General features: G+C 46.1%; 1 long non-coding RNA gene and 1 pseudogene across 1 annotated transcript in view; one reads left to right on the top strand and one right to left on the bottom strand.

The window, feature by feature from the left end:
• Positions 1–9,498, bottom strand: part of LOC129529597 (uncharacterized) — a 37,396-nt gene extending 27,898 nt beyond the window's left edge. Inside the window, exons 1-2 of the long non-coding RNA XR_008675137.2 lie at positions 9,303–9,498; positions 7,355–7,536 (exon numbers count right to left, since the gene is read on the bottom strand). This is a non-coding gene — a long non-coding RNA (uncharacterized lncRNA). The remainder of the gene's footprint in view (positions 1–7,354; positions 7,537–9,302) is intronic.
• Positions 9,499–14,776: 5,278 nt separating this feature from the next.
• On the top strand, positions 14,777–19,775 carry LOC101145958 (alpha/beta hydrolase domain-containing protein 17A-like; annotated as a pseudogene).
• The last annotated feature ends 1,672 nt before the right edge of the window (positions 19,776–21,447 follow it).

Raw genomic sequence — 21,447 nt, 5'->3', positions numbered from 1 at the left:
GGACAAAGGACAGAACCCAAAGTCATCCCTCTCCTCACCTGAGACAAATGTGTATCTGATGGCTTTCTCTGCCCAGTTTTTTATGTAAAATGCAGATTCACTAAGCCAGACTCAGGCATAAGTGACTATTCCTCTATGGCATCTCCCATGTAAATTGCGTATTCAGTGAAAGGATAATCAGAAACTTAAAAGAATGCAACCGTTTGTCTCCTATTTACCTATGAACTGGAACCACCCACGCCCAACCCTGCTTCAACTTGTCTCACCTTTCTAAAGAGAAGCAATGTACATCTTACACATATTACACTGAAGTGTAATAAAATGTAACAAAGAGAAGTTTTCAGCCTAATGAGCTAAATAATTTTTAAAAAGTGGAAACTGGGTTCAAAGAAATTCAGTAATTATATTAAATGGCACCAATAATGTGAGCTTGATTTAAGAGTACCCAGCAACACTTAAATTCTTATGAAAGCAAATGCTCTATTGGTTCCATTGGCTTTGTTGATTACATATCCACTAAGGTATTAAAAATATTCAACACCTTAGTGACCAGTGACCCCACTCCTGAGTTTCCAATTTGAACAACTTCTAAATATCCAAATCATATTTTTAAGTAATATAGTACCTGGAAATCAAAGATTAAATCTAAGCTACACTTAAGCTTGATCATTTCTCCTTTATTACAGTTAGAAACATTCTTTGTTTTATAAATTTTTACTTATTTTGAGACAGGGTCTCACTCTGTTACCCAGGCTGGATGGAGTGCAGTGGCGCGATCTCGGCTCACTATACCCTTGACCTCCCAGGCTCAAGCGATTCTCCTGCCTCAGTCCCCCAAGTATCTCAGACTACAGACACATGCCACCACGCCCGGCTTATTTTTATAGTTTTTGTAAACATGGGTTTCGCCATGTTGCCCATGCTGGTCTTGAACTGTTGAGCTCAAGCGATCCACCTGCCTTGTCCTCCCAAAGTGCTGGGATTATAGGTGTGAGCCATTACGCCAAGCCTTTATTTTTGTCTGTCCTATTATGCAGCCTTTTACTGTTTTCCAGAGAGGTGAAGTATTTTGCAGATATGCATTATGTCTCCAAAATGTCATTATGCTAGCACAAAAAAACTGAGATGAACTCATAATTTATAGTATCGCCTCAACCCAAATATCTATACAATTTTGAAAACATTCACCCTAGCGACTATTAAAACTAACTTGAATAAGAAACAGTAAACTACTAGTATGTGATATTATCTTTCAAACACTTCTAAAAGTACAAGCAATATATGAGGAAATGGGGTACAGTTTGGTGTCTCTCCCCAACTCCACATACATACCAGGATCTGGGGGGGAAAAAGCTGTCCTTAGAGAATGATATTATTTAAATCAACATGTAATTGGCAGAGCTAGTGTATGTCCCATGACCTGTGGACCCATCTACTTTATTGTACATTAATTAATGCTAATGTAGCCACAAGTGAAGAAGAATGCATCACGGGAAGCTCATCAAGAAATATGCAACCCCTGCTGACACAGCTCCCTACATGTCACCTTCTCTATTGCACATGCAACATTGATGTAGGAATTAAAAAGAAATTATTTAGGCAGATACTGAGAGTAAGGAAGTCCTAGTGTAAAGTTTTCCTATTAATGAAAAAAAAAACCCATATCATTTATTTTCTAACAAAGAGCATCTTGTAAAATTGGGCTGCAGACATTGATAAGCTCTCATAGGAATGCCAGCAGCTGTGCCAATAGGAAAAGGCTACCTGTGGGCCAGGCATGTTCAACATGGTGGCTCCATCTTCCCTTTTCTCTGTCAACCACAGGTACAGTAAGGAACAGACAATATGGTGCTGGTAAGGTAGAGAACCCGTCTGCATAATAAAAGATTAGGGTGCGATGGCCAGCTTCTCCCTGTGCTATGCAAACGTTCACACCTGGTCCAACCAGTCTCTCGAGCCCTGTGTAAATCAAGACACCACCTCCTCAAGCTCCTTTATAAAACCTTGTGCTTTTCACCACAAAACCGGAAGACCCACTCAGGTGCCCCTCTCTCTCTCTGCAGGAGAGAGAGCTGTTCTCTTTTCTCTTTCTTTCACCTATTAATCATCCACTCTTGAACTCACTTCTTGTGTGTCCACATCTCTGATTTCCCTGGTGTGAGATGACAAACCTCAGGTATTACCCCAGACAAACAATGCTGCTTCAACATTCTTTCAAACCTCAATTCAATTGTGTTGTTTCAGAAAAAGCCATTGTTCAGGGGTCCACAAACTATACCCTGCAGTCAAAATGTGGCCCACCACTTGTTTCTGTAAATAAAGTTTATTGGAACACAGCGCCATTCACTCATTTAAACATTACTGATGCTGCCTTGGTATGACTTCAGAGTTTAGTTGTCAGACACCACATGCTGAGCAAACCTGAAAATAGTTACTTACTATTTCACCCTTTACAGGAAATGTTTGCTGATCTCTGAATTCCAATGTAATTTTCCTGTATATAAGATAAAAGATTTTGGTTCTAAAACAAAATATTAAGTCCATCCTTAAGCTATCATATATTGAAAAGGACTATACATTTTACAACAAACATACAGGGAATAAGGCAAGCTAATGTGAGTCTATAGCAAGATTGCATTGCATATAATTAAAGAACAACAACATTTGTTACAATCTAATATAAGAACTATAATTTTTTAAATTTACATAGGATGCTGGCAGAGCAGGATTATTTACAGGACACATGAGTAGATTGAGCCTTTGTAAAGAAGAAAGTGCTCAAAGGCTTTAGAGGTACCTAGCACCAGCAACACATTATGTTTTATTTCACTCTTAATAAGCTTGTCTCCAATCTGACAATTAAGAGGATGTTATTTTACAATTAATTTAACCGTAGTTGGAAAATACTACTTTTCTTTTAATTTCTAGACCTTTTCTACTAATTACAGCATCAGGCTTGATAACAGCAATATTGTACGATTACTCTAGAAAAAAATTTTTAAAAAGAATTTCATTTTCTTGGCACAAAGTCTGGATAAAGAAGGATATGGCAAGTAGCACTGTAAATTCCTTACCAACAGTGAATTGTTGCCCATTGACAGCTGTGTCTCTTATTATGGCATTTCAACCACCAAAGAGTTTCTACCTAGAATCAAACTGCAGTTCCCATATTTGCATGCCAGGGAAACATTCGCAAGAGTTTTTAATCAAAAGGCAACAAAACTTGAGTAGGCAGGCGTTGGTGGTTTGAATGCAATTCCCACACATAAGTATAACACCTATGATCCATTCAGCAACTTATCACCAGTGAGTGCAGTCTTAACCAAGAATCATACAAGTAATAATTACTGACAGATTTACCATCTATGAATGTATCAACATTCTTATAATGAATATTTAGTGCAAGATTACTCATTTGGCTGTGGCTATTTTCCTCTGCTCCCTCCAGAGGATGAACACATACACCCCACACCTTCAAACAGATAATCTAGTGAAGGCATGAAATTGTTAACTGCAAAGTAAACCAAGAGTATGGGTCACAAAGGAAAAAATTATCTTCACAAATTTTTGGAAGATGCTGAAGAATGAAATAGGAAGCCGCTGTCCAGATTAGTCACAGGAAACAGGAGTCCATTGTCCTGAGTAACCTCTGAAAGGCTCCAGGCCCAGAACCAAAGGTAAAGCAAGTGAGGAAAAGAGGGTGCTTTTGAATAGTTGAGCCTCGCAAGGCACAAATCATCATTTATCCGAACAATTTCTCATTGATAAACGTTGTTACCCAGTATTTTGCTGCAACAAGTTATGCTGTGATAACCACCCATGTAGAGAAAACCCTTTGCCTTAAATTTACTTAAAACACTCATAAGATGCTTCCCCACCATCTTCTGAATCTAAATCTACTAATGCAATTTCAGGATACTATGAAAAAGCAGGCAATACAAGGAGAATGGAGTTATGTGTTAATATTATAGTGAAAGAGTTTTTAGAAATGTAGGTAGTGAATATTTATAACCTAAGAAACAGAAGATAAAGTGGAAGGGTACCTGCATTTATTACATCTAACATTACTGTCCCTTTAGTCAACTTGCTCACACACACAATTCCTTACAAAGTTAATTTTTATAAACCTTCTATAACTTGCTTAAACTTTATTTTCTTACAACTAAAAATAATTCTTAAACTTTCTAAATTTGCCAAAACTCACTTTTTGGAAAAAACCATATTCCCACCCCTTTTAAAACCAAAAACACATAGTTTTTCTTTTCAATGTAAGCAGTTTCAATTACATACCAGGTGCAGAGTCCAGGATACAAGACAGAACTGCAGATAAAGTCTAACTCTTCCAGCATAGCTAGGAGACATGGCTAACTCCACCTCTCCCCAGGCCTTACCTAGAAATCTAACAGTTCCAAACTAGGTAAACTGAACAATTTTCCAAAGTCAAAGAAGCAGTTTATGACATTAAAGCACTTAGCCAATTTAACCTCTGACTTAATTTAGACCAAATGTCTACATTTTGAAGACTTTTTACCACCAATAATTTTAAAACTCTCATTTCCCAAAGATTGCTGAAGTCACGTGAAATAAAAGGCATTAGAGCTTCTATTTTTCTGACAATTTAAGAGCTTTCATTATCTTTTAATCCAATTAATTAGAGCTCCTTCATATAAACATCACACATAACGACACTTCTAGACAGGAGAGGATCTACCAGGTGTAAGCTTTTCTTTCCCATCTTATGACTTTTCTGACTTGTCCTATATTTCCTGCTTTCCTAATTAGTCATTATCTACGTTAGTGCAAGAATTTGCCATACAAGATCCTAAGATTTCTCTCCTTCATAACTTACCTTACCATAAATACATGTTCATATCCACAACTTTCTTTAGCTCTCCCCTACTAATTTTTGATGCCCACCCAAATCAAAAAAAAGTCAGGTAAAGCAAAGCAAAACAGAGCAGAGCCTTAGATTTTGAGATGGACCTGTCTGCTTACAGTTCTTGGGGTTCCAAGAGGAAAACAAAGGTTTCTACTAAAATGAGGTCTGTGGCACCTTCTGTTTTGCACAAGGAGTCCCAAGCTGTCAGAAATTACCTTAGGTCCTTTCATATGGGTAACAAGAGTGGCAAGACAGACTATGGAAATAATTCAGTCAACTGAGAAGAAAAAGAAAACCTTAGTACTGTCCTCATTGTACAGATGGAGAAGCTGGGACCCAAAGCACCATGCGGTTCAAAAATTCATGTTCACAGCCGGGCATAGTGGCTGCCTGTAATCCCAGCACTTTGGGAGGCTGAAGTGGGTGGATCACGAGGTCAGGAATTTGAGAACAGCCTGGCCAACATGGTGAAACCCCAACTCTACTAAAAACACAAAAATTAGCCAGACATGGTGGTGTGCACCTGTAATCCCAGCTACTGGGGACGCTGAGGTAGGAGAATTGCTTGAATCTGGGAGACAGAGGTTGCAGTGAGCCAAGATCACACCACTGCACTCCAGCCTGAGCGACAGAGTGAGACTCCATCTCAAAATAAATAAAATAAATAAATACATACATACTTACATAAAATTCATGTTCACATAGAGTGAGGCTCTACAGCTCACTCTCTTAACCATCCTGCAATTCTGCCAACTCTATGCCCCAGTCACTGATGCACTTGTATGGCAGCTCATGGTCCCCTTAGAGCTTAGAACCTGGGTTTCATTTCCTGCTCTACAGCTATATAATTTAACAATTTTCCTCTGAATTTGTTGGATTCTAACCCTATAAATCTCCAATCTTAATATTACTGAACCTTAAAGGGGGCTGTGACATCTTTAGTCTTTAAAAATATTAAACACCCTATAAACAAAGGACTACATGAGATTAAAGCATATTCAAACTTCTATACGCTTTAAAACATTGAGGCAATGCATTGACAAATACACCTAAGGAACTGCAACCAATTTCTATCTCTTCAAAATAACCATCTCTTCAAAATAAGCTATCTAGCGGTACTTACGCATATTCTCACATGTGTCAACAGGATTTTACATGATCATAACCTTATAAATCATTAAAAAGTGTCAAAATTATAGGCCTTATGTATATATAGGCCTTATACAATTCTGCGGGCTTGAAAAACATGATACAATATAGACTGTTTCTTGAAAGCAGTCAATAAAATGCATTAACTTCTAAAGTGATCACTTAAGAGTTCGTATCAAAGGCAGTAATACTAGGAATAAAACAGGGCTCAACACTGCAGCTTCTTGAAGGTGAAAGTTAATAAAGCCTTGCTTTTGGTTGTGAATTTTTGCCTTAAAACATTATACACATGATCCTCCCCTTCCCTTCCCTGTTGCAAAGATGTGGTGATGAACAAGGTTTGCTCATGCAAATGACAACGCTCTTGAAAACTGTGGCAGAAAAATAAAATGAAGGGAATGTGGTTCACTTAATGATCTCATAAATTTTTGGAACTTGTTAACCCCCTGACTTGCATTTATCTCCAGACTATATGGGAGAGAGATGAAATGACTGTTTGCTATCAATATTTTATTTGATGCTTCATTTTTTGATTCCTTGCATAACTACTTACAACGCATTAACAGGATCACGAAAGCAAAGCTATTCAAGTAACTAAATCATTATGCAACTACTTTCTCATCTCTAAAACACAGTAATGGACCAATTATTTTAAAAATACAACACACTAGCAAGTAGTTTACTTTTAACTCAGTTTCAGTTTGTTAAGGCCATTCCTTGGGATAAAGAAAACAAAAAGCAGGAGAAACAGAAAGAGAAACAAGAATAGAAACCAGAAATATAGGCAGCAGCATAAGAAAATAAAGAACAAGATGATGGTGATAAGAAAAAACAGACTGGAAGAAAGGAAAAAAATCAGGTGATAGAGTTAGAAGGCCTATTATGATACCTTTTATCCACTCCCTGATTCATGAAATTTGAAAAGTCCAAGATTAACACAACAAAAAACAAGCAAAAAGATACACAAATAGTCATTCCCTAAATTTTGTTAAGAATGAGACAATGCTGCCACTCATGCCTGGCTCAGGAGCCAGCAGGAGGTGGGCGACCTCCAGAGACTGCATAAAAGTGGGGGAGGACTCCTTGCCCTGGCTGCACTTCCACTGCCGCCAACGAGGCCCACGCTGCAGCACCCACTGCTTCTTACCCACCCCAGGCCAGCTGGGCCTTGCAGAGCTCCTACTACCCCCTTCCCGGCTCACAGACCTGCTGCTGCTGCCACCACTAATGCCCATGCCAATACAACCACTGCTGCTGTTGCTCTCAATGCACCAGCCCCACCCTACAAGGCTCCTACCACGTGGCCACCACCAGGTACCCTCCTACCTCCAGCCTCCTATCGCTGGGGTCGAGCTGCAGTCTCCATCACTGCCACCAACCGCAGCGAGGCAAGCTGTAGTACTGTGCCATCTGCAGGCTGCAGGCTCCAGCCTCCAGCATGTGGCAAGGTGGCCCCTCCTCCTCCTCTAGGTGGGCACAGACTGCTGGGCAGGCAAAGCCAGAAAAACCTAGAACAGATGCAGGGCGTGGTAGCATTAAAGCCTCACCTTGGTCATGCTGGCCACTGGGTGGCAGGTGCCAGTTTCAGCGAAGGCACTGACACCCACCCTCCCCTTTCGGCCCAAGCTGGCCATGAATCGGAGCCTGTGGTGGGGACTGGAGACACCACAGTGCCCGGCTCCCCACTCCGCAGGAACCACTGGGCCCACCAGAGCTGCGCTCCTAGGGGAACGGAAGCAGCAAAAAGTCAGACCCAGCCAGCTCTCCCCACCCAAGTGCGGGCTCTCATTCCTGAGCCTCCACCCAGAGAGCCCCGTCCCCCACGTGGTGCACGCTACTCGGTGCCTGGGGGTCCCAGGCAGTCTCCACAACACAGAACGAGAGGGTGTAACCCAAGGAACCACAGCAGATGTGGGGCGCCCTGCCGTGCTCACTATTCCTGCGGAAACACTGTATGCCTTCTGTACTTAAGCAGGAGAAAATCGCTTTGTAAAGCCTGGAGTCCAGGGAGGAAAGGACTGTCCTTTCCGTGGAGACCACTGCTGTCACTGCCACCTCTGCTGCCTGCTGCCGGCCGTGCAGCCCTGAGAGTGCCCCTAATCCGCCCCCCGCTGCCAGCAATGTAGTCCTCAAATAGCGCCCCCAACACCCCACCTCCTGCCCTCCACCACAGTGTAGCATCCCATAGCCCCCCTAACCTGTCCCCCGCCGCTGACACTGTGACCCCGATAGCACCCCCAACCACTCCACCGCCAGCAGTGTAGCACCCGATAATGCCCACAACCCGTCCCCACCACAGGCATTGCAGCACCCGATAGTGCCCGCAACCTGATCCCTGCCACGGGTAGTGCAGCAGCTGATAATGCCCCTAACCCGCCTCTGACACTGCAACCCCCCAACAGAGCCCCCAAACCCCGCCAGCTTTGGGCAGTTTGGCCCCCAATAGCGCACCTAATCCGCCCCCCTACCTCGGGCAGTGCAGCCCCCAATAGCGCACCTAACCTGCTACTAGCTTGACAGTGCCCCCAACCACCACCCCCCACTGCTGGCAATGCAGCCCCCAATACCACACCGAACCTGCCCCCTACCACCGCAATGCAACCTATGACAGCGTCCCCAACCAGCCCCCCGCCATGGGCAGTGAAGCCCAGGATAGCACGCCCCCCCCGCCCTGGGCAGTGTAGCCCCTGATAGTGCACTCAACCCACCCCTTGCCATGGGCAGTGCAGCACCCGACAGTGCCCCCAACCTGCTCCTCATAGCCCCAAATAGCACACCAAACATACCCCTTGGCACAAGTGGTGCAACACCCAACAGTGCCCCTAACCTGTCTGCTAGCACTGTAGCCTCCGATAGCACACCCAACCCCACACCCAACCCTCCCTGGGCCACAGACAACACAGTAGCTTATAGCGCCCCTAACACGCCACCCACCACCAGCTGTGCAGCCCCAGATAGTGCCCCTAACCCCTGCCAGCCACAGGCAGTGTAGCCCCCGGAAAACATCCCCCAACTCGGAGCAGCGTGTCCCCCGCCCCGATAGCACACCTAAGCCGCCTTGATGATCAGCACGGCCCCCGATAGCACACCTAATCCCATCCTCAATAGTGTCCCCCCCATCCCCCCTCCCCCCTCCCCCCTTCCCCCCTTCCCCTGTTCCACCTCCGCAAGTAACGTAGTCCCCGATACTGCACAGCACCCGTCTAGGCAATGCAACCCCAGATAGCGCCCCCAATCTGCCCTCACCGTGGGCAGCGCAGCTCTGATAGCATACCTGCCCCACTGTCTTTCCACCACTCTGGCCATGCTCCCGCTGTGGGCCACTCTCCTACCGCTCCGGTAGCAGGCTCCATCACCACAGCCAACATCAGCAGGTAAGCTACTGTGCCGCCCTTGTCTTCCCCTTCTTCTCCTCTTCCTCCACTAAGCCGAGCACGGACCCGGTGCGGGGAGAATATACGGAAGACCCTGACTTTGCCCACTCAACATACTTTATATAGGGAGGGTATGCAAATGAATTCCTGAACTACATGTTCTGATTGGATGAGAGAAAAACCCTAGGCCTACTCTGATTGGACTTTATTATCATGTTCTGATTGGTCATCTTAAGACTCGCTCTCATCCAATCAGAACATGAGAACAAACTCCAATCCGAGTATGCCTAGAGGTTTTTCTCTCATCCAATCAGAACATGTAGTCCCAGAACTCATTTGCATAACTCCGCATATAAAGTATGCTGAGGGGGTAGTCAGACCATCCCAGGTTCTTTCCTGTTTGCCTACACAGCTCTTCTGTGCCCAACTTAAAGGCGGAGGAGAAGGGGAAGGAAGACACCTGCCAAATGCTGGAGGCTGAAGCCTGCGGCACCGCAGCTCGTCTCACTGTGGGTGGTGGCCGAGATGGCGACTGCAGTGCGACCGGAGTGGTAAGAGGGGGAAAATAGTTTTGGGGTAGATGGTGGAGGAAAACAGGGTGGTGAGTACCAACGGGAAAAGAGGATGGCAAGCAGGAGAAGGCATTGCAAAAAGGCAATAGGAAAAAGACGGTGGGAAAAAAAACGTTTTTGGGTAGATGGAGGGGGAAATGAGGTTGGCAAATAGGAGAGGGAAAAACGGGTGGCTGAGCAGGAGGGAGAAAAGGTTTTGTGAAAACAGGGTGGGGAAAAGATGGTGGGTAAAAGTTTTTGGGCAGATGGAGGGGGAAAAGAGGGTGGCAAGTGGGAGGAGTAAAGAGAGGTTGGTAAAGGTGGGGAAAATGGGCGAGTGGGAGGGAGGGAAGGATTTGCAAAAAGACAGTGGGGAGAAAAGTTTTTGGGTAGATGGAGGGGGAAAAGATGGTGGTGAGCATGAGGGGAAGGAGGATTGGGAAGACAAATAGTTTTGGGGTAGATGGAGGGTGAAAAAAGAGTGGCATGTGGGAGAGGGGCAGGAGTGGGGAAAAGAGGTTGGTAAGCAGGAGTGGGGAGAAGGCATTGGGAAAAGATGGTGGGGGTGTGAGAAAAAAGTTTTGGGGTAGGTGGAGGGGGATAAAATGGTGGTGAGCAGCAGGAGAGGGGAGAAGGCTTTGGGAAGAGATGGGGGAAAATGTTTTTGGGAAGATGGAGGAGCAAAAGAGGGTGATGAGCGCAGGAAGGTGAAAAAGGGAGAATTTGCAAGAGTGGTCATTCTGATTAGTCATTCACTCTCTCCTTGGTAAGTATAATGATAGCTGTGGGTTTCATAGATAACTACCACTAGTTTCAGGAAGTTATCTTCTTGTCCATAACTCTGGAGTGTTTTATGATGAAAATGTGTAATATTTTCTCAAATACTTTCTGTTGAGATGCTCATGTATTTTTGTGTTTTATTCTATTAATACGATTTTTGCATGCATTGATTTTCAAATATTAAATCAATGTTGCATTGCTGGGGTAAATCACATCTGCATATAGTGTGTAATCTATTTTATATGTTGCTGGATTCAGTTTGTCCAGTATTTTGTTGAAGATTTTTAATTTTATTTAAACAATGGGCCAGGCACGGTGGCTCACCGTGATATAAGGCTCACACTTATATCAGCACTTTGGAAGGCAGAGATTGGTAGATCACCTGAGGTCAGGAGTTCAAGACCAGTCTGGCCAACATGAAACCCCATCTCTACTAAAAATACAAAAATTAGCCGGACGTGGTGGCAGACACCTGTAATCCCAGCTACTTGGGAGGCTGAGGCAGGAGAATCACTTGAACCCAGGAAACAGGTTGCAGTGAGCCGAGATTGGGCCACTGCATTCCAGCCTCGGCGACAGAGTGAGACTCCATCTGAAAAAAAAAAAAAAAGAAAGATACTGGTCTGTATTGTTTTGTGATATAGCTTTGGTGTCAGAGTAATCCTGGCTTTATAAGATGAATTGGGAAGTGTTCTCTCCCCTTTTATTTTCTGCAAGAGTTGGTGAACAATTGATACTAATTTCTCAGAGTGATAGCTACCTGAGATGGGAATTTTATTATAAGTTCTTAAAATTACAATCCAGTCTTTTTACCTTCTGTAGGTCTATTTAGATTTTCTATTTCTCCTTAGTCCTTTAGTCTGTTTTAGTTTGTGTCTTTCTAGGACTTCATTCTATCTAGGCTATCTCATTTTTTTAGCATAAGATTTTCATTGCATTGTCTTTTATTTTTATTTTGTATTACTAGCAGTGATGGATTCTCTTTTATTGCTGATTTTAGCAACTTGAGTCTCTTCTGCTTTTTTCTTGCTTAGCCTAAATAAACATTTGCCAATTGTGTTGTCTTTTCAAGCATTTAATTTTGGTTTATTGATTTTCTCTGTTTTTTCATACTCCCTATCTTTCTGTTGGCTTAACTCTTATTGTTATGAAATGTTTCTCTTTGTCTTTAGGAACATTGTATTTGGTTAATTAAAATGTAAGTTGATTTTGGAGTATCAACTGTTGTCTTATATGAAAATAAAAGCATCAATTGGGAAATAGTGGGTTCCCAAATATTGCCATGGAAACATATTTTTTGGCAGGGGTAGGGGTACAAAAGAAGCATCCATGTGCATGTAGTCCTTGGTCCCCAAGTCATTGAGCTAACTTGGTCAAAATAAGTAGCCTCTCATTTCTTATCTCATGTGGGTAGTCTTGCTTTGCTTGGAGACATTACAATGAATTCGCTTGCTGTAATTACTTGTAAGCATATCAGTTTACTTCATGTCCCATTTTCAACCAGTTACTATACCTGGAATAATTACTAGAATCAAATTCCATCACACACAGGTAAATAAGTAAATTCTGTCATTTAATATCTAAATTACATATATAATTATATATACATACATATATTTTACTTGTAATTCAATGAAGATAAGGCTTTGTATGCTCTGTGTAAAATATGCTGTCTATACTAATTCTCATGATAGTAAAGAATAAATTGAGTACTGGAATGTATTTAAATTTTACATATGTCTTCCATTTGGTGCAGAAATAAAATCTTGGTACTTGATTTAGTAAATTCCTCCTAAATTTAAATTTAGTAAACTTAAGATGTTACTTCCCTGAATCAAAATTTATCTTAATGGGATGATAATTCTCTAGTTTACCTCTAATGAGCCTCAGCTAGTATTTAATCTATTATGAAATTAGACAGCATCAAAATAAAATATAATTAATTAAAACAAAAAATATTTTATTGATTAATTTAGACCTCAGAAGTTTACGTTATGAAATCAAGGTTTTTTTGGATTTTGTTTTTAGAATAATTAGGAAATATTACCAAATGCGAACCATAGTAAAAGTTCTTCAGTAACACTTTACCATTCCATTTTCAAATAACCTGAATTTATGTGTCAGGTTGAAAAGCTTACTGTATGTACATTCTCTACCATCTTAGCAGGTTAACTAAAATACATGATCAAAGGCAAAAATGTATGCAAGGAAAATATAGAATATTTAAGTTACAAAAAGCTACTCTTACTGAATCTCTTGAATTACAGTTTACAGCTAAAGTGTACAAACTATTGTAAAAGTCTTCTCTATTTATAAGATTAATTACACATATAAAGTATCTCCCTCATTCAATAGATTTTATATTTCATTCAGAAATATATATTTAATATAAAACGTTCTGAATTCTACTAAACTGCATTTAAAATTATTCATCATTGGTTATATATTTATAAGCATGTACATTTAATGACTACATACTGTAAACTTTCTTTGCCATGTGGCATAGACAGTTAATTTACCTGTTCTTTCTATCTCTATCTACTATGTCCTAGTCTATTTCAGTTTTCTCACAAGTAGCCATTATTTTCATTGAACTGCCAAAAACTTAAAAGGCAACCATGCTCAAACAAAATGTGTTAGTAGTGTAGTATAGTATAGTATAAAGCTTTTTTCAATTCTAAATTTATGTTCCGAATTGTTAAATAATTTTATTATTCAGTTTTTTTTTTTTTTTTTTTGAGACGGAGTCCTGCTCTGTCGCCCAGGCTGGAGAGCAGTGGCATGATCTCGGCTCACTGCAACCTCCGCCTCCCGAGTTGATGCCATTCTCCTGCCTCAGCCTCCCAAGTAGCTGGGACTACAGGCAACCACCACTACACCCAGCTAATTTTTTTGTATTTTTAGTAGAGACGGGGTTTCACCATGTTAACCAGGATGGTCTCCATCTCCTGACATCGTGATCCGCCTGCCTCGGCCTCCCAAAGTGCTGGGATTACAGGCGTGAGCCACCGCGCCCAGCCTATTATCCAGTCTTGATGTCTGAAAACATCTTAAAATAGAGAAGTTCACAATATTAGATGCTGTATGTTTCTTCATATAATGACAAAGAAGTTTAGTTCTTTTCTCAATTTTAGGAAAAATTTTGCTTTAAGACCAATAAAAACACAAGTTTACATAAGCTGAGAGCATGTACATATAGCTACTCTGTAGAAAACTTACTTTGTTATTAGAGCTATTAGGATCATCTTTCGAGAATATTCGGGCTATATATGATGCTGCAAATTTATTTTCATGGTTGCTATAACGGGCAAGGCAAGCAGATGATATGCTTGTAGCTATTTCATGATGAGCACATCTCAAGGAATAAAGAAGGGCCTTCACAAGAAGAGGGAGGCAGCTGGCACAGTAATGCATCATGAACACAGATTCAGTGACTCCTGAGAGTCATTATGGCACCTGCATTCTTTGTTTCTATTTCATATGTAATCCAGTTTCAAGGAAGTATCAAAGTGTTGGGGGTGAGGAGACTATATGAACCATTAGCACGAAAGAAGTGCAGGCATCCAGCTGCCTGGTGTCTTCTGAGGTCATTCACCCAGATAAACAATACAAGTTGTTAACAGAGACTTAGTTTAAATTCAGAGCTGCAGGTAATGGGAAAATAAGATTGTGGAAATTGGCTCCATCTGAATTATTACTCAGATCTCCTCCATTTCTTCCAGATGCTGTCCTCACAGTATACTCAAGGCATCTGATGGCATTGATGAGCAACTGAGGAATCATTTAATTAATCACCAAGTTCTTCATCCTTAACTTAAAAATGTAGAGTCACAAAATCATGCATCAAAACACACTCTTTTTTTAACAGAATATGGTCTTTTATCCACTGATCTCTTATTTTTTCAGAGTAGCAAGGTGTCCTTACAGCATACATTTAGCATAAAATTAGACAGGTTCCATTATGAAATAAAATGGAGACAGAATAAGTCAATACTGAATTCTTTGGTAAATCTAGCAAAGTCTTTAAAAATGTTTCTAGAGAATGGATTTCTTTTAGTGTTTTTGTTTGCTTTTGCCTCATTGTTCTGCTTTGCTAACTCGTTAAAATCACAAGCTATCTTACTGTATATTGAGTGTATTTGCAAGAGCTGTTTAGTGTTTTCTTCCCTAATGAACCAACATGACCATTATTCTGCTGTGAGTCTATGTTATGAAGTATGTCTATGTCCTGCTATTCTCAGGCTTCATTTTTGCCTCCAGATCTTCCAGGTACTGTTGTTTTGGAAGATATAATGGATATTACTTCTTTTGTTCTTTCTGTGGCTTGAAAATTTCAGTAAACTCACTTCCGTCCGTGGGGGAGCTGCGGCGGTGGCGGTGCAGGAGGCCGGGCCGGGGCGCAGAGGGACCGACGGACGCACGGGCGGGCGGCCGGGAGCCATGGAGCGCGGCCTTGGGGCCCGGGGGCGCGGGCCGGGGTGGGCTTCCCACGGCACGACATGGAGACCTGTGGTTGCGAGGCTCCCTGGGGCTCGGCTCGGACCGCGATGGGGCTGGGCCCTGGCCTCCTAACGGGGCTGCCGTCTGGGGCGGTAGCTGGGGGGGCGCTCTCCCCTCTGCCCGCGACTCGGAGCACCCCCACCCTTCCCCTGCAGGGCCAGGCCGGGCGGCGTTGTTGGCTGGGGCCCCGGTGGAGGTCCGGCCCGCGCGGCGCCCGCCATGAATGGGCTGTCGCTGAGTGAGCTCTGCTGCCTTTTCTGCTGCCCGCCCTGCCCCGGCCGCATCGCTGCCAAGCTCGCCTTCCTGCCGCCGGAGGCCACCTATTCCGTGGTGCCTGAGCCCGAGCCGGGACCTAGTGGGGCCGGGGCCGCCCCCTTGGGGACCCTGCGGGCCTCCTCGGGCGCACCCGGGCGCTGGAAGCTGCACCTGACGGAGCGCGCCGACTTCCAGTACAGCCAGCGCGAGCTGGACACCATCGAGGTCTTCCCCAGCAAGAGCGCCCGCGGCAACCGCGTCTCCTGCATGTATGTTCGCTGCGTGCCTGGTGCCAGGTACACGGTCCTCTTCTCGCACGGCAACGCCATGGACCTGGGCCAGATGAGCAGCTTCTACATTGGCCTGGGCTCCCGCCTCCACTGCAACATCTTCTACGACTACTCCGGCAACGGTGCCAGTGCGGGCAGGCCTTCCGAGAGGAACCTCTAGGCGGACATCGACGCCGCCTGACAGGCCCTGCGCACCAGGTGAGGGCGACCCTGGGGGCAGCACAGCCTGGGCACACCGAAGAGGGGACCAGGCCGGGGGCCGGGGGGCGGGCTTCCCTGGGAGGAAGGGGGGCGGCGCTGCAGGAGGGGAGCCACAGTGGATGCACAGGGCCAGAGAGCCGGACAGGCGAGCTTGGGTGTGCAGGTGCCACCTCCACATGGCTGAGGTGTGGCCAGGCGGTCCTCCCACACCCTGGCCTGTGGAGCCAGGCTCCCTGGGAACCCCTGGCCTGAGGACGGGAAGGGGCTGAGCTTGTCACAGGGGCGTGGATGCCACCCGGCGGGAGGGAGTGGGTGGTGGTCTGGGGGTCTGTGCACGTGTGGCTGGGAGCCCATCGGCCGAGGCAGCACTTGGGGCCAAGTGAGGTGAGGCTGCTGCATCCAGGTCCCGAAGCCTGGCCCATGAGGCCCTGTGGCTGCAGAGCTTGGCCATCCTGGGGCAGGGCCTGCAGGGTAAGGTGCAGACCCCCAGCACACACCCGAGGTCTGGGCCAGCCTGGATTCCAGATCCAGCCCTCCTAGTCATCCAGGTCCCCAGCCCTGCGCTTGCCTGGTCCCTTCACCAGTGTTTGAGCACCGCCTGGGCCAGTGCTGCTTTGGACGAGGAGACCCGGGTGGGCCTCTGGTGGCCTTTCCTGCTCACCATCCACTGGGGCTGTCTCGTCCTGGCCCTGCCCAGCCCACTGGTCTGACCTGCTCCCGCAGGGGACCAGGCACAACTCTGAGAAGTCAGAGGCCCTGGGGAGGTGGGGTCCTCGTTGCCTTGGTGATATTGCAGGCAGTCCCTGCTGTGGGCCTGGGAGCTGGTCCCCTGGCACCACCCTGGCTCTGGGGGCCTCCCAGCAGTGTGGGGCGCTGACACCAAGTACCACTTCATGCGACTTCCTCGGCCCCTCCTGTCTCTACTGCCTGGGCCACTGGCAGAGTCACACCCGCCATGGCCAGCTCTGAGCTCTGTCTGCTCGGCCATCTGTCCTGCTGCCACTTTGTCCTGCAGGAACCTAGGCCCAGAGCTGTGAGGGGGAGGCCAGAGCGTGCCCAGGGCCTCCACTGGGGATGTGTCCTGTTCGTTTGAGTGGTGACATCCAGGTGGCAGCTGGGGCTCCTGCCTGTAGCAGGTGACAGGGCTGGGCTGGCTCAGCACACTACTGACCATGGCTGCCAGGGAGCAGGCCAGGGAGGCTGAGGCAGAGCTGGGGCCACAGGCACAAGCGAGGCAGCATCCTTTGGGGCATGGGTGAGTGGTGAGCTGTGGAGTGCTGCCAGGAGGCTGGGATTCCAGGCCAGGGACAGGGACAGCCCTGCTGGTGGAGTCCGAATGCCAGGCAGAGGGGACGCACACCTGCCCATGCTCCTGCCTTGCAAGCGGGCGTCTGCCTGGGATCAGAGCCTGGAGCGTGTGGGAGGAGAGTTGTGGGGTCCCGGCATGGGCAGGGTGGCAGGTGGGTCCCGCGTGGTTGGGATTGGGCACGAGGAGGCCTTGTAACTGGTGCTGGATCAGCTGGGTCAGGGGCCGCACACCAATGACCTGGGGGTGGGGGTGGCCCTGGGTGGGAGCTGGTGGTGCTGAGGTGGCCGAGGACTTGTCCACTCCCAAGGGAAGGTGCTGGTGGGAGGGGGTGCCACCTCCGCAGCCACCACCTTCGATGCTGACCTGGGTTGCACTGGCATCTCATTGGGCGTGGGGACTCCGAGAGTCCAAAATTGGGTGGAGACATCTGGCGACACAGCTGCCTGAATTCCTCATGGCCAAGGGGGTGGGCAAGGGCTGCAGGAATGAAGAGTGTCCGCTGTCCTGGCCAGTGGACCAGGAACGGCTTTCTAACCCGGGCAGGAAGGCGTGAAGCATTCAGGATGTGGGGGGCACACAGTTCCCAGTGTGCACCTAGGGGTGACCAGGAGGAGAGGTGCCAGGGCCTCCCCTACCCCCGCCCCAGGGGCACTCCGTAGGCGGGATCCCTGCAGATCCTAGCTAGGAAACGCCAGTGAACTGCAGCGCCAGGGAACGGGGCGGGGCCGCTGGCTTCGCCCACCGCCGCAGTGTTGGGGGCTGGGGGTGGCCCTCGGGACTGATGTGGAGCCTGGGCCTGACCCACTGACTTGGCTGAGTGGGGAGACTAGAGGGTCGCATCGGGAGCTGGGCCCGGGGACGCCCGCTGGTGGGAAGGGTGCGCGCGCGTCGGAGGCCGCGGCTGACCCTGCTCCGGCGCCGCCAGGTACGGCATCAGCCCGGACAGCATCATCCTGTACGGGCAGAGCATCGGCACGGTGCCCACCGTGGACCTGGCCTCGCGCTACGAGTGTGCCGCGGTGGTGCTGCACTCGCCGCTCACCTCGGGCATGCGCGTCGCCTTCCCCGACACCAAGACCTACTGCTTCGACGCCTTCCCTAACATCGAGAAGGTGTCCAAGATCACGTCGCCCGTGCTCATCATCCACGGCACGGAGGACGAGGTGATCGACTTCTCGCACGGGCTGGCGCTCTACGAGCGCTGCCCCAAGGCAGTGGAGCCGCTGTGGGTGGAGGGCGCCGGGCACAACGACATCGAGCTCTACAGCCAGTACCTGGAGCGCCTGCGTCGCTTCATCTCCCAGGAGCTGCCCAGCCAGCGCGCCTAGCGGCGGCCCCAACCGGCCGGACCTCAGCAATAAGGCGGCCCCCGGACCTCACCCCGCGCCGGCCCCCAGGGGCTGCATGTGGACCCCCGGGCGGCCCAGGGGACCCTGCCCCGAGCCAGGGCCTGTGGACGATGTACAGGCAACAGAGCTACGCACTCCTTTCCTTTTGGAAGCAAGAAGAAAATAAGTGAAAACGGAAATTAAAGATTTAAAATTAAAAAGAAAAAGAAAATTTCAGTAAGAAAATAAACTGGTTGTCAAAAACACCTGTCTGTTAAAATTGGAATCAAACTAGCTGGGCGTGGTGGCTCACGCCTGTAATCCCAGCACTTTGGGAGGCCGAGGCGGGCAGATCACGAGGTCAAGAGATCGAGACCACGGTGAAACCCCGTCTCTACTAAAAATACAAAAAAAATTAGCTGGGCACGGTGGCGGGCGCCTATAGTCCCAACTACTCGGGAGGCTGAGGCAGGAGAATGGCGTGAACCCGGGAGGCGGAGCTTGCAGTGAGCTGATATCACGCCACTGTACTCCAGCCTGGGTGATAGAGCAAGACTCTGTCTCAAAAAAAAAAAAAAAAATTGGAATCAAACTTTTTCAAGAAGAGATGTACTTGGTTTCCTTGCCTAAATATTCAAAAGTTAATAGGATCTTTTTCACAATTTAAAAAAATTAAACATAATTGTATTTAGTTTTATTGAATACCTACTTATGTGGTGTATTACATTTATTTTTGTTAATATTAAATTTAAAACTTTTTAAATTATTGTGCATTTTATATGATATATCATAGATGATTGTTGTTTTACTTTGAGTTTTCTCATTTAAAGTTATAACCAAAGTGACCCTATTATTCATTTTTTGTGCTATGCATTTAACATTTTCATATACTTCTTTTTTCCATTTTCAGCTAGTATGTATTGCATTGTATTTAAAACCACCACAAGAGGCAGGACAATGTGGAGCTGTTATTCAATAGCTATAGTTTTGCAAGATGGATAATTTCTGCAGATCTGTTGCATAGCAATGTGAATATAGTTAATACTTATGATCTGTACACCTAAAATGATTAAGATGGTAAATTTTATATGTATATTTTTACTATAATTTAAAAATCATCACAGGTTTGAAATATAAATATAACTTATTTTGTATAATATAGAGCGTGTTCACATCAATAAGGAAAACCTAATATACCGATAAGAAAGAAGGGTGGGGGGTGTATCAGATGCAATCCATCCTGTCTCATGTCAGGCAGCCCTGAGAGGGATGTTGGAGTCATTGACCAGTTGTCTTGTTTGACTCTCACTATAATTTGAAGCCATTACAAAGGCCCCATCCAGTCCTGGGGGGTGGAAAAGAGGAAGAAGGCAGGAGCTTCTAATGAACAATTGTCTGCACAGGCTCCTTCTCTCACCTGTGCAGAGAAGGGAGAAGCAGAGCAAGATGTCCCTAGAGTTGCTTCCTAAATACCCAGGGGACACAACTCCCTTACAGATCTCTGATCTTCTGCCACTATTATGAAGTGGAACTTGTTCATTTTAGTATCATCATCCTTATGTGTCCCCAGGCTCACTGAAGTCTTGGCATGCATATCAGACGAACTTGGGATGAAGGAGAGGGTGATAATCATGGGCCTGACAAAGTGGGGGAGAGAGGCAGGTGCTGAGTGTCCTCTGCACACTGCGAAGTCACAAGCACAGCCATATTCCACTGTGGAAAAGACTGTTTGCCCAACATCCCTGGAACCACAAAGACCTGCATCCTCTGAACCTCAAGAGGAATGAACAGTTCAGAGACAGTCTGGAATGAGCAGTTGTGAGGAAGGTGACCTCACTCACTCCTGGAGCTGGTCAGTGGAGCTGGGGTTGGGGCATGCTGGACCAACCAGCTGATCAGAAGTTCTCAGACCACACACATCCCTAAGTCAGGTCTAGGCCCTAGTTTGGACATGTGATATGGTTTGAATATCCCCTCCAAAACTCATGGTAGAATTTAATTGTCATGGTAAAAGTAGTTTGAGGCAGGACCTTTAAGAGGTGATTAGGTCATGACAGTTCCACCATCATGAATGGATTAGTGCCCTTATCCTGGCAGTGGGATAGATATCTCAAGAGTGGGCTCCTGATAAAAGGATAAAGTTCAACCGTATTTACTCATTTTCACACTCTTCTTTGCCCTTTTTCCCTGAGATAATGCAGTAGAAAGACCCTTGCCAGATTTCAGCATCTGCTTGTGGACTTCTAAGGCCACAGAAATCTCAACCAAATGAACTTTTAGTCTCAGTAAGTTACCCAATATATGATATTCTATCAGAAGAAAATGGACTAGGACAGCATGCGTAGGTTATTCATCTCCTTCCTCTTCTGTAATCTCCCTCGAGGGAAACTTAGCTCTAAGAACTGACCTACTCCACTGTAGGCATCATAAGGGGAAAAGATATGAAAAATATATCAAATTAACTTTTTAACTAAGAAAAAAAGAATACATTTTACATCTATATATCCTAGGAAAATTAGGCACTGGATGAAAAAGTAATAACAGGAGTCAATCCCTGAGCCAGAGTTGGTCCGAGGCAGGACAGTGGTGATTGCACCAGGCAGAGAGAACACAGGGGAGGTCCTAGTCTCACTTCCCTGGGGATCTGGAGCAATGTGGAAGTGCCATGGCTGCTGAGATATGTAATAGCCTCATCCTCCGGCTGCAGCCCAGAGATGTGCAGAATTACTGCATTGGCTGAGGCATCTTTAGATTTAGAAAAGTGACTGGGGACCCTGGAGCCATGGTGTTTACTTGAGTCAGATTAGCAGACTGTTCTACACGTGCTGTCC

Source organism: Gorilla gorilla, chromosome 23, assembly GCF_029281585.2.
Source record: "Gorilla gorilla gorilla isolate KB3781 chromosome 23, NHGRI_mGorGor1-v2.1_pri, whole genome shotgun sequence".
In the NCBI taxonomy this organism is placed as follows: Eukaryota; Metazoa; Chordata; class Mammalia; order Primates; family Hominidae; genus Gorilla; species Gorilla gorilla.
Note: the sequence above shows the minus strand (reverse complement) of the source record. Positions and strands in the feature narration are given on the sequence as shown.